General features: G+C 39.2%; 1 protein-coding gene across 4 annotated transcripts in view; it reads right to left on the bottom strand.

Annotated features, from left to right (window-relative positions):
- The window catches only part of LINGO2 (leucine rich repeat and Ig domain containing 2), a 1194892-nt gene that overhangs the window by 383714 nt on the left and 797494 nt on the right, over positions 1 to 13684 (bottom strand). For all 4 annotated transcript variants that reach the window (XM_081104245.1, XM_081104243.1, XM_081104244.1 and 1 more), the window contains one exon: positions 8545 to 8577. The gene's annotated coding sequence lies outside the window, so the exon portion shown is untranslated. The remainder of the gene's footprint in view (positions 1 to 8544; positions 8578 to 13684) is intronic.

The following is a 13684-nucleotide window of genomic DNA, read 5'->3' as shown; positions in this document are numbered from 1 at the left end:
ATCAAATATATATATATTAAAGAAGAATGTAGATTTCTAGATTTGGCTCCGAAGCCTAAGTAAGAACTGAAAGTGAAAGTAAGTTCAACATTATATGATGTGCTGTTTGAGTTTTTTTGTGGTATAAACTGAAAACTTGTCTATAGATACTAATGCCTTATATATTGGTTCAGATTTATCTATGATTCTTTTTTTTTATGCTATTCACACTGATATTTTTATTGAAATACTAGAGGCCTGGTGCACACATTCATGCACTGGTGGGGTCCCTCGGCCTGGCCTGTGGGGATTGGGCTGAAACTGGCTCTCTGACATCCCCTGAGGGGTCCCAGATTGCAAGAGGGTGGTTCTTGGGTGACATACCCTGGAATTGGGCTCCCTCCTCTCTGGGCCTGGGGTGTTGGTGAAGCAGATTTGTGGCTGACAGTGCTCCAGCAGCAGCCTAACCCACAGCCGATTCCCTAAGGGATTGGGCTCCCTCCTCTACTGACTGGAGTGTCGGCCCCTGGTGGTCATTGCATGTCATAGCTACCAGGCAAACGGTAGGATGTCCTTAGGCTTTTATATATGTAGATTATTCACATTAGGCAAAGATATACAATCATATATTCTTTGCAAAGCCATTAGCACAATGATCAGCACTTAGTAAGTGATAAGAAATGTTTCTTCCTTTCCAAACCCAGACCCTTCTCTGTCATGTGACCTGTGCCAGTCTCCTGGCTCCATGCTTCTAGCCCAGATGTTCACTGTGTTCCAGTATTGCCTTTATCTCCAAGTCGGAGTTGCTTTTTAGTTAACAAAGTTCAAATGAGCAAATATTTGTTGTAATTATGTTCATTAGGTACAAAAATGTGAAGTATTTTGTGTATTTGCTCTTTGAGTAAATAAAGATGGGGATGATCCCTGGTGGTCCTATGAGTCACTGGGAGCAATACCACCCACTTCCCTTCTCTTTTATTTTAAAATTGTAGCAACTCTAGCTCCCCAAGAGGCTGAAATGCAGACTCCCTGCGGGCTGTGAAATGCAGACTCCCTCTGAAGAGATGCTTGACATGATTAGAGGTTGATTAGAGGTTCTAGTCTCTGAGAGCAAAGGGCATGTTGTAAGAGACTGACTAGACATAAGTCTTCTTTTTGCAAGAGTTTGGATTTGGTTCAGATGCTGCCTCTCTCTCTGAGTACCATCTACCGCTGTTTGCTTTATTCTTTCTCTATATTGCTTTCTAACTGGGGTACAAGGTAGGATGGATACCACAGTCCAAGTGGCCCCCTGCTGCTGAGGCTGACATCAAGCGCTCCTGGTGGGCCTCAGGAAATAGCATCACTTAGTTCTGTTTAATGTCTAGGATGTGAAGTCTGGCAAGGCACCTGCCTTTTTCCACAACTCTCTAATCTTCCTCTTTATTAGCTGTCTGGCACCATCATCACACTGCCTGCTTGGTTTAAATCCTGCTCACTCTTGTAATATAAAAAGACAAGAGAATGTCCCCAAAGATATAAACTTAGTCTCTCGTACTGTAGACAGTTATTTTATTTTCAGTGTAATTTTCCTTGGAACAAAAATTCTTTTATATTTCCACAGGAAAAGAAACTATCATTTTGCCTCCCAAGTAAATATTTTACATGACAATTGTCCAGATGTTTGAGATGCCTACTGAAGCTTTCACTATTTAACAACTGATCCTTTAGATCTGTTGTTTAAATGGCAAAGGCTATAGTGTATATTCTCACTCATTTACTTATTTTATTCATTCAAATAACATTTATTGGGTTCTTGCTGTGAATCACACACTGTGCTATGTACTGTGAATACCACACAAAGAAGAGGATGCTCTTATTTGAGAAAACAAGTAGGGGAGATAAACTCACAAACACATAAATTGTAACACAACATGTTCAGTGTTATGATAGAAGTATGGGTCAGATGCCCTGGAAACACAGAGGGCTTCCTGTCTAAGTTTGAATAGGGAGGGATGAGAAGATTTCACAGAGGAGGAAGAGATATTTGCGTTCGCATAGTCAGTGTGTGCAAAGAGGAAGTAAGGGGTGGGAAAATGCTATGGAATGTGAAAAGCTTTGTGTAGCTGGAAAGAGGGAGATTGGCAGGGGAAGATCAAGATGAGTTTGGAGATGTCACTTGAATCAGAATGTGAAAAATTAATTGGAATTAACTGTAATTAATTGCCTAGGTGTTGGAGGGCCAATAGAAATATGGCCTACAGAGCTGGATCTGAGCCTCAGGGGCAATCCCTATCCTCCAACAGGAAGTATAGTGACACAAGGACCATGACCAGAAGGAAAATCTGCAACATCACATGAAACAAAACCAGCTACCTACACCCCTGGTCTAAAAAAGCTTCCTGCTGGCCTGGGTGGGGGTTGAATATAGGGGTAGCAGGTGAGGAGAAGGAGGGCAGTTGGAGGACCTGGGAGAAAGCTCCACTGGGGACGGGAGGGAGAAGATGAGGCCCTAGGCCAGGCCAATGTGGCTCAGTGGTTGAGCATTGACTTATGAACCAGGAGGTTATAGTTCGATTCCCAGTCAGGGTACATGCCCGGGTGGTGGGCTTGATCCGATCCCCAGTGTGGGGTGTGCAGGAGGCTGCAGATCAATGATTCTCTCTCATCATTCATGTTTCTATCTCCCTCTCCCTCTCTAAAAAAAGAAGATGAGGCCCTAGGAGATGAAGAGTGTTTAGGGTTTCTTCACCTATTTAGGGGTGTAAACTTCCTCCTCAGAGTTAAAAAACATGAACAGAGCTAGGAAGTGCAAAGCTCCCAGTTGTCATGGTTTCTTTTGTTGGTTTGTTTCTCCCCTCTTCTTCTTCCTGTGGGAAAATTACCTAGTGTTAGCCTCGTCCAGGAGGAGGAGAGAAAGCAGGTGTTCTGAGCAGAGGGTGTGTACAAGGCAGGGCCTGCCTGTGCTGGAGGAGGAAAGCAGGGCGTCCAGGGGAAAAGGGAACCCTGACTCCACCCTTCTCAGGAGAGCACCTTGTTTTCAAGGACCATGTTAGGACTCACTCTCGCTGCTAGGGGGTCGTTGACTTTTTTCACAGCGTTACATTGGTGGTCAGATTTGGATCCGAGTGCTGTGATTCTACTGTTTCCATTTTTCTCTGCTTAAAGCAGTCAAAGCCTGTTGCTGTCTCATAATTGCTGCAGCCACTACAGTGACAACTACACCTGCTTCTTAATGGTTTCAGTGTATCTGGAGTCGAAACAGGCCATAGCATCATCCAGTCTACAGGAAAGGAGGGCCTGGGCATCCATCACCTGGCTGACCGTCCAATGCGAGCATCTTCTCTATACTGACCCCTGCTCTCCGGTCCTCAGCCTATGTCTGAAAGACGACGGTGGAAGAACTCACAAGTCACCCGTGCCTTGGACAGTTGTGCTTTACAATGAAGTTCCTCTTATATGGAGCTGGGTGTGTTTCCTTGAGCCTCTGGCTTCTCTTATCCCTTGGACCATAGGCTTAATTACGTCTATCTTCCACATGAGGCTGCTTCAGAAATTTGAAAGCAGCCCACACATTTCTCAGCTCCTCAAAGAGGGAAATGGAAATGGATGTTGGAGGACTCACTGCTTTGTGTCAGACATTAAGCTGGGCTCATGCACCAAAAATAGCTCCTTTGTAAGGAAAATCAAATCCAACAAATAAATAAACCAGAAAAAAAGACAATAAAAAAGAATAAATTATTTTCCTAAGTAAGTGGTAAGGCCAAGATTTGAACTAGAGTAAATTGCAAAAGTGTTTATATTAAAAATACATTTAACCTAGCATTTATTTCTATCAAGGTAATATAGCTTCATAATTTAAAAAGCCAGGTATTGCTATAATAATATAGTAACAGGCTAATAATAATCATCTGATCCATCTCCTAGTTCAACTAGAAGTGAATCCATTGCTCTGTCCACTATCTTGCTGCCTCTGCTCAAACTTCCTCCAAGAGCATAACTTTTAGTCCATCACCATCCTCATCACTGTACATGTATGTATGTAGGATATATATGGCTGGGACAAGATTTACTAACATTTCCACAATCTACTTTATTTTAAAAATTTTCTCATTGAAAAACCTGCAGAATGTGCCAAAATGATCTTTAAAAGCGTTAAGTGAGCCCTAGCTGGTTTGGCTCAATGGATAGAGCATCAACCTGGGGACTGAAGGGTCCCAGGTTTGATTCTAATCAAGGGCACATGCCCGGGTTGCAAGCTCAATCCCCAGTAGAGGGTATGCAGGGGGCAGCCAATCAATGATTCTCTCTCATCATTGATGATTCTATCTCTCTCTCCCTCTCCATTCCATTCTGAAATCAATAAAAAATGTATATATATATATATATATATATATATATATATATATACACACACACACACAGATATATATATATACATATATATATATATTTAAAAAGTTAATTGAATATTGGAATTTACCTTTAATTAATAATCATCTAACCTGAACTGCTTTATATGACACTCTACACAGAAGCAGGGCAAAATAGGTTGTGTATAGCCTTCCAAATGTGTGGTACTCAAATCTAAACACAACTCTCCCAGTGTGAAAATATTAAATAGCTCTGACATGGAAATAAGAACTACATCCGATTTTCAAATACACAGGAAGGACTAAAGGAAATTAGATTTAGAATCCATAATAAAAGGAAAATTAGTTTTCTTATTTGTAACCTTTCTTCTTTACTTAAAAAAAAAATTGAGCCCATTCATTCTAATATTTAACCTCTGGGCCCGCCTCGCTATCCACCCAACAATACATTCATATTTTCGATAGGCATTCTCTCTTCTCACCAGTCTCTCTAATGGTTTGCAAATCATTAAGCCCAAGTAGTCCCAGCTAATGAAATTGTTTAGAAGTGTCTATTTGACCCTCTCCCCGTCACTCACATCATAAAATATACAGATATGCAAGCACTAAGTTTGATTTTGATATATTATTTCTCTAATCCTGTAGCAGTGTCAGAAATTAACAAAAAAGAACAAACAACCCAATACCAAAACAAAACCCAAACACATTTTGCTCTAAAGTCACCCTGAGAGATTTCTGGGTCTTCTACAAAGAACGTCAATGCAACTAGCCGAGCTGAAAGGGAAGTAGGGGTTCAGTGTTCTTCACAAGGTTTAGAATCAAAATAAACTGCACGCTATTTGCTTGGAACTTTATACATATGATAATAATACAAAGAAATAGTAGCCATGAGCTCTTCCCATAGGAACTCATGGTGCAGTTTGGGAAGTAAGAACACTTAAGAAGTGCTGAACAGAAGTGATAAATAACAAATTCATGCAACATGATGCTATAGAACGCAGTGTTTCGGAAAGTTTTCATCCCAGTAAAAGACCTTCCTATCTTCTGAGATGGCCCAAGGCAAAGAGGGAGTTAGACAGTGGGATTGTGGTCCCCATTTGGTCTTTAGTGAACCCCATGGGTTTGGCTAGTTTGTTTAATCTCTGTGGGCTTGAATTTCATTATTTGAAGGAAAAAAAAAACTTAAAATGAATAATAGTTGAAACATTTTTTAAATATAAAAATCTATAACTGAGATAACCTTTCATGAGAAGGATCTGAGTGTACCCAGAGTGGCTAACACAAGCCATCAACAATGTCTATATAGACGGTACACGCACACACACTCACACACACACACACACACACATGCACAACTCACACACGTAGAGTACCCATGTACATTGTAGGGATAAACTGAGTGTCACAGGCATATTTAAGTATTTCTTGGAGGTGGGTAGGAGCCATCAAGATTTTCTTTTTCTGTGAATTTATCCTCACCACTGTACTTTCACAGGCTGGGAGATAATGAAGCTTTGCCATTTATCTGTGGAACAGTGTGGAGACCATAATTCCACTTCAACCCAGTGATGCTCAGACCCTTCTGGATGAGAACTCTGGTCACTGCAGAGTTTCAAAGCCCTTGATCCAGACATGTTTATGTATAAATTCAGTTGAGAATCTTGCTGTCTCGGAAGTCAGATTAAAAATGTTTTGTACTATCCTGCTGTAATTAGATTATTACATGCCTGGCAATCTCTATGACCTCAACTTACAAGTGTCATTTTCTACATTGCATCAGAGATTGTACATTGCATTTCCCTGTACAAAGTCTAAGTTTCACGACTGCATACTCATCTGGGACAGTATCAACATGAGTCCAGGGGCCTGTATGTGAAGCTGGCAAGGCTCCCTTCCTTGTATCATCAAATAGTGGGCTGCGGAGTGGCAGTGCCTCCCTCAGATCCCTGGCCTTTGGGCTCACTGTAAGCTCCAGCACCAAGAGGCTGCTGCTGGACGGCCTTTGCATATGGATGACCTGGGCTGAGGCCACTGGCCAGTCTCAGCTGAGGAAGGGCTGTCTTTCCTCATCTACTCTAAACACGTGGGTGAGGCACACCCACAGCCCTGTACAGATCTCTCCAAGGGAGGGACTGAGTTCCGACCCCTCACACTGCTCCCGCCTGCCTTCAGATTTCCTATCTCTCTCCTGCACCGAGGAATGGCCCCCACCTTTCCTGAAGGTTTCCTCTCGCTCACCAGTCTGCACCCTCACCTCCAGCTCTGGTCCTCACATCACCACGAACTCAGGGGCTCTTTGCCCATAAAGGCACAGACAATGCTAGATTCTGTCTGAGCAAGGTTGGAAAGTTGGCTCCAAGCCTCTCAGTCCACTGACACCCTCCTCGCTACTGCTGATCCATTTTTACTCTTCTTCGTAATCACTCAAACCACTTATTTCCCTCACCTTGGTGATATTAATCAAAATATTATATTGAGAAAAAATGTAGATGTAGTTTTCTATGATGCAATGTCATAGTTTGATAGACAATTTGATGGATATAGATTATATGTATTTTCACATGGAACAAAACCTTATCATATAATGACCACATGATGGTGAAGTATCAAAGATCAAGTCCAGGAGAGAAGTATATTGCAGAGAAGATGTTACCTGCTTCTAACAATAATGCTTTACAATAACAGTAATAATAGCAAAGTAATAATAATGGCAATTGTCATTCATTGCTTTTCTATAATATGCCAAAATTATTTGTAAATATTTCATCTTATTCCCCAACGACCTTATGAGGCAAGTCCTCTTATTTCTCTCCTTTTGCAACGGAGGAAATAAAAAACTGGAGATGTTAATATGCTGACCCAACAAACAAATACTAGATGGGTAAACAAGATTCAAATTCTGTCAATTTGATTCTAGAGCCTAACTACTCAACCTCTGCTCCCTGCTTCCTTGTAAGTGTTATAATCAAATAGATAGATGACTGAGAGAATCTGAACTATTTGAGGTTAAATTAGTAAAATTAAACTAGATTGACGGACAAACACTAGAGTCCCTTCCCACTTATGACAGTTATATTTCTAAAATCACCTCTGGAAGCAGAATTTCCTGTTGAGAACTTCAATACTTTATTTTTTTTAAATGCATTGGAGAAAATTAAAGATAGTAAGAAAATGGAGAAAGCCTTTTTAAAGTAAGCATAATTATGACATTAGAATAAAAGAACAAAACACCCCTCCCAATTAATTAAAGCAATATTTATTCACCTTAAGTTAGTATAAGGTGTTCTCTGTTGGTAACTTCCATTTAATAGCTCCCGTAAAATATGCTTGAGTCCACCCATGACATTAATTCAAGGAGCCATTTCATGTGTGTCTGAAATGCTTTGCTTATTTTAAAATTTATAATAATAACAAGCCTGTACTTGATCGGAAAGTCTTAAGATTGCTTAAAAGGTACATGGAAAGAAGTCCTGTATGCTAGAATTCCGAGGAAGGGTAACTGATGTTATAGATTACTGTATCTAGATATACAACTACACTATGTGATAGTAATCTCTATATAGTAATATATACTACACAAAAGTGAAAGACATTACAGCATTCATTATTATATAGAGAAGAGTCATTTCCTTATAATCACACTGATGATTTTCTCTTTGCCTCAATTATTTGGGAGTAGATATAGCTGAACCCATATCATCTGAGCAATGTTGTGGAAATACAGCTCATTTATCAGATACGGCAAGTTAAATTGAAAACTTGTGATAACTGGTGAAGGCTCATTTTCAGAGACAGCACAAAGGGGTGGAAACAGGGGTGGGATAAGGAACATAGTGAAGGTCAGCCAAAAAAATGTATGAAGAGAGGAAAGTCAGATGACAGGGCCTTGCACACAGTATGTGTGCAATACATATGAACTGAAAAAAATATGAATGGTGGATGGATGGAGTAATAAATGAATGATGGACGGAGTAAAATAATATTGAATATTCCCAACTTCACAGTTTGCCACAGAGTAAATGAGATATTCTAGGTGACTGCCATATTGCATTCTGTTATAATCAATGCTGTACATTTCCATCCATGAGTGAGGCAAATAAAACACAATGTCCTCTAACCACTGTCTGAAAAGCTAAGGACATATTTTTCTCTGCTCCGTTCATACTTTGTTTCATATTAATGAGATGCTTTAAAAATCATGAAAAGTACCAACCTTGAAAGCTGCCTTCTGTTTTGCTCATCTCACCTAAAGAAATGTAAAAAGATAGAAAAAAGAAAGAAAATTTAAGTGAAAGCCAATTAAGGCAACACAGTTAAAAAGATATTAACACACACACACACACACACACACACACACACACCCCTTTATCCATTTTCCCTTGACAAAGGAGACATTTAACTGTGGAGAGAGAAACACCCTGATGAAACTTCGCCCACGAAACTGTTTTTCAAACATTTTGTGCTTTTTGCATTTTGGGATAGTTTGATTTTTAAAATTTATTGGGCTCACAGCCATTGTGAATGACAATGAGTAGAGGTACAGAGGGGATGTTTAATAAAAATGATGAAACTAAATTATACATAAAGAAGAATTATATAGACAGCACTTAATCAACCCAGGGATACCTCCATCATGATAAGATTTTTCACTAACTTCAGACAAGAGCGTTCTAAGAGGCTGCTATAATTTATTCTCAGGATCTGCCTACTCTTGAATGCTGATTAGAACACAAGCTTTTGCTTCTGCTCCCTCCTTGCTCCCCCAATAATCTGTTCTCCCTTATGGACCAAGTGATTATTGTCTTGTTTATAATAACTGTTCTACATTCCTTATGGAAATTGTAATTATGATGCTGAATATTCAAATGGCAAGCCACTTTTCTCAGGGAAATTGTAATTATGATAATGCAGTATTTACCCAACCAATGTTTTCTAGCCATTGTTCTCTTTGAGGAATGAGGAGGTCAGAGGAAAACACTGAAATAAAACACCCTGTTGGGATCTCAGATATGTATTCTGGAAAAGCATAATAATAGCAGCTGATATTTGCTATACGGCAGGCACAACAATCAGGATGGCATGTATATGACACACATACATATTACCTGCAGGTATATGTCAATTACTTGTTTCTCACTTCATCTATATACCACCTAAGGTAAGTCATATTATTATTCCAATTTTATGAGGCTCAGAAAAATTGAGAAATTTGCCTAACATCACATAGCTAGTAAACAATAGAGTTGAGGTTTAAACCCAGCTCTATGAGCTCATTGTTAAAAGGCTCTATTTAAATGCACTGGCTCTGTGTACACTTTGAGAGCTGATTCAACCACAATCTCTCTTTTCTGAAAGCAGAGTGTTTTTTCAGTCCCTAAGCAGTGTGATTTGCTCCTGGCAGAGAGATACTTGCCTGTGACCCTTGTTCCTAATGATGAAATTTATACCATTACCTCTTGGAATGAAATAAAACCTCTGCTTAGAATGAAATTTGATGCAATTTGGCATTATACATTGCGAATAAAATTTTTTATGACGTCTGATCCAAGGGCTCCACTTCTAGAATTTATGCCAGAAGTATAAGAGCATTCATTATAGCATTGTTTTAAATAGGGAAAGCCTATAGAAGTACCCAAACATCCACCAAATACTTTATGGTGCAATAGAAAGCTAAACTTATTAAAAATCAAGTGTTCATACTGTGTCCTGGGAAAGCACCCATGAGACACCATGAAGTTAAAATAGCATTCTGTGAAATTGTATGCAAAATATGAACCTGCTTTTGTTAAAATAAATATATCTGATTTTGCCTCGAAAAATATCTAGAAGAACAGATATCAAATACTTAATGTAGTGGCCCTGGCTGGTCTGTCTCAATTGGTTGGGCATCATCCTGAGCACCAAAAGACTGGCAGTTTGATTCCTGATCAGGGCATATGCCTGGGTTGCCAATTGATCTCAGGTAGGGGGTGTGCAGGAGGCAGCCAATCAATGTTTTCCTCTTACATTGATGTTTTTTTTCTTTCTTTTCCTCTACCTTCCTCTAAAAAATAAAAAATCAATAAAAATATTTTTAAAAAACCAACACAAATACTTAAAGTAGTTATCTTTTTCTAATAGGTTGAGAAGAATACTTGTCCCCCATGAGAAATGAATACTCAATAAGCAAAGTGTTTACAGTAAGCATGCTTTTTTTTTTTTTTTTTTTTTTGGTAGGCAGAAAACAAATTTTTAAATATGTGAAATAATCAAGGACACACAAAAATAAACCCATGGATATTATACTATTTCAAAAAGAAAACAAGCAAATACAACCCAAGTCAACCACTGGGAACTATTATTAGGTGAGCCACTAGGTAGGATGGGAAGGCATCTCACCTGCTTGCCTTACTTTCACTTTGTCAGATCTCTGTGACGCAAGTAAGGATAGAGGCCCTGTCCTTTCCTCCTTAGCTCAGCAATGAGGGTTTAGGATGTTTTTGTTTTTCTTTTTTTAATATTATGAAGCCAGGATTGAGCATCTATCAGGTACAAGTACTTTATTTACTTTAAAAAAATCCCATAACTCTGTAAGATAGATATTTTCATTTTGATTTTATAAATAAGAAAAATGAGCCTCAGTGCAGTAATTTATTTACACAAACTTTCCAAGTTGGCCTGTGTTCTTTTAATTTGGCAAATTTACCAGTTTCATAAAAAAAGAACTAAGATTTTAAAAAATCTCAGGAACTAAGAGCAAACAAAAAAAGAAATTTAAAAATGCAAGAACAAAAATGTATAAATTAGTGAGTTTTTAGTAGACTACTTTTAAACCACTGGCTTATCATCTTATGCAGTTAGAGAATAGCTTACAGGATCTGTTCTTGGTCACTCTCTCAGCTTCACTATATTTCTAATACCCTCCCCAAGAAGTTTCATTTCCCCCCTACATATTTTAAAGCTTTAGAATACCCCCCTCCATTCTTTCAGTAGGATCCAGCTATTTCATATAGGCCACACACACACACACACACACACACACACACACACACACACACTATATATATATATATATATATATATATATATATATATATATATATATAGTGGAAGCTGATGAGCTGTCCACCCTGACAGGAGCAGGAACCAATGCTAAGCCTCAGTTTCAGCACTATTTTATGGGGAGATCAATCAGCCACTTGATGGACAGCTGATTGTGACATTGGACCTCTTCCACCTTAGAAGAGCCAGTGACTCATTTTGACTAGAACTGGAACAGATTCCAAATAAGGGTTTGCTTATTTGCCTGCACAGCCTTGTTCAGCATCATGATCTGAGAGCCTACAGAGTGTTTGATTCATCTGGACACAATATGCATATTATTAGTTCAAACCAATGGAAATACCTTAGAATTCAGCATAATTATGAGATCCATTCATCCCAATACATACTACATGACCCCAAAGCTGCTGGCCTGATAGATTGATGGAAAAGCCTTTTAAAGGTACAGCTGAAGCCACGGCTTGGAGATGATATACTGCAATGATGGGGTGCCAGATAAAGTATGGGGTAAACACTCTAATTAATGACCATATTCTAGTACTACATCCCCAATTGATAGAATACATTGATCTAGGAACCAAGGGAAGGAAGTAGGAGTGATTGAACTTAGCATCATTCCCAGTGACCTAATTGAGGAATTTGTGCTACCTGTTCCCACACATTTAGGCTTTGTGAATCCAGAGATCCTGGTTTTAAGAAGGAGAATACCTCCACACTAGGAGGCTCATTGGACTTTAAGATGTGTCTTATATCCAATATCTTTGGGCTCCTTGTGCCAGGACGGTGGTATCAGGGAGTGGAGTCATCATATTGGCTTGGGTAATTGAATGAAATTGGGAAGAGGCAGGGTTGCTGTCACACAATGGGGGCAGGGAAGGACGTCTATTACCCAGGAGATTCATGGGATACCTCTCAGTATTTTCCCATTTACTTTTCAAAATATATTTTTATTGGTTTCAGAGAGGAAGGGAGAGGATGAGAGAGATAGAAACATCAATGATGACAGAGAATCACTAACTGGCTGCCTCCTGCATGCCCCACTGGGGATCAAGTCCGCAACCCAGGTATGTGCCCTGACCGGGAATCGAACCATGACCTCCTGGTTCATAAGTCGATGCACAACCACTGAGCCACGCTGGCTGGGCCTCCCAACTATTTTTGAAAGCAAATGGATAAATACAGAAGTCCTGGCCTAAGAAAGAAATGATGTGTAGGATTTATGGCTTATCAGTAATTGTCTGTGTCACCCCACAAGGCAGGCCACATAGATCGGCAGTGGCGCAGGCCAAGGATGAGGGAATTCTAGAATAGGCAGTAGAAGAGGCAAGGCAATAGAGAAAAAATAGGTATCAGTTGAGGCATTGAGACCAGCTGCATTGGCAGGCGGCTGGATTCCCATTAATCTTCCTCTCAGAGGTTTTGTCAGAAAAGGTGATCTACTAGGATCCTGAAGAAGCTGTTCCCAGCTGCCCAAAATGTTGGCTTCCAATGGCTCCCAGCTGACTCCTCTGGGAGTTTTCCTCTGGGAGTTCACCAAAGAGAACTGCCTTCCCCAATAGTATTCACCCTCCCACAGGCAGCTCATGTCTAATGACTGAGCAGTGTAAGGATACAAAGGCCAGACCTTCTTTTCTCTATTTGGGACATCAATAACCACATTGATCCCAAGCACTCCCAACAAACTTCCTGCATAAAAAATTCTATCTCAGAATCAGCTTCTCACAAAAATTGACCTAAAGCAAGATTACAAAGTTCAGAAGTCATGAAACTGAGAATTGAACACAGATATGAGTGACTCTGAGTCCACATCCTAGCCATCACATCTTCCTGTCTCCCATAAAGAACAGTTTATACTAATTTTCAACATACTTTTGTTTAGGCATAAGCAGTCAATAATGATATATTTAAGCCTTTAAGTCAGAAAAAATTCTACAGTGTTATACAATATCTACAATTATATTGCCACTGGAACCTTAGACTAATGTATTTACACCTCTTGAAATACAGACTGATATAAATCAGTAGGCTATAACTACACAAACAAAACAATTTATAATATTACATTAAAATATATGTCCTAAAATGTATCTCAAGATTAATTTCAAGGTTAGTTTGACAACAATCTCTAATTATGCTAGCATATTTTCTAAGTACAAAATGATACTTTTAATTGTGCCATTTTCTATGAAAAAAATTTAAAGACCTATCTGTTTCAGAAAACTTACAAGATTAGTTACGGAACAAGGACTTACATTTTCTACCATAAATGTAAGAATTTTATCAGGCATGAAATGTAGTCAGAACAATTTACA

Source organism: Myotis nattereri (assembly GCF_964212035.1).
Source record: "Myotis nattereri genome assembly, chromosome: 12".
Lineage (NCBI taxonomy): Eukaryota > Metazoa > Chordata > Mammalia > Chiroptera > Vespertilionidae > Myotis > Myotis nattereri.
Note: the sequence above shows the minus strand (reverse complement) of the source record. Positions and strands in the feature narration are given on the sequence as shown.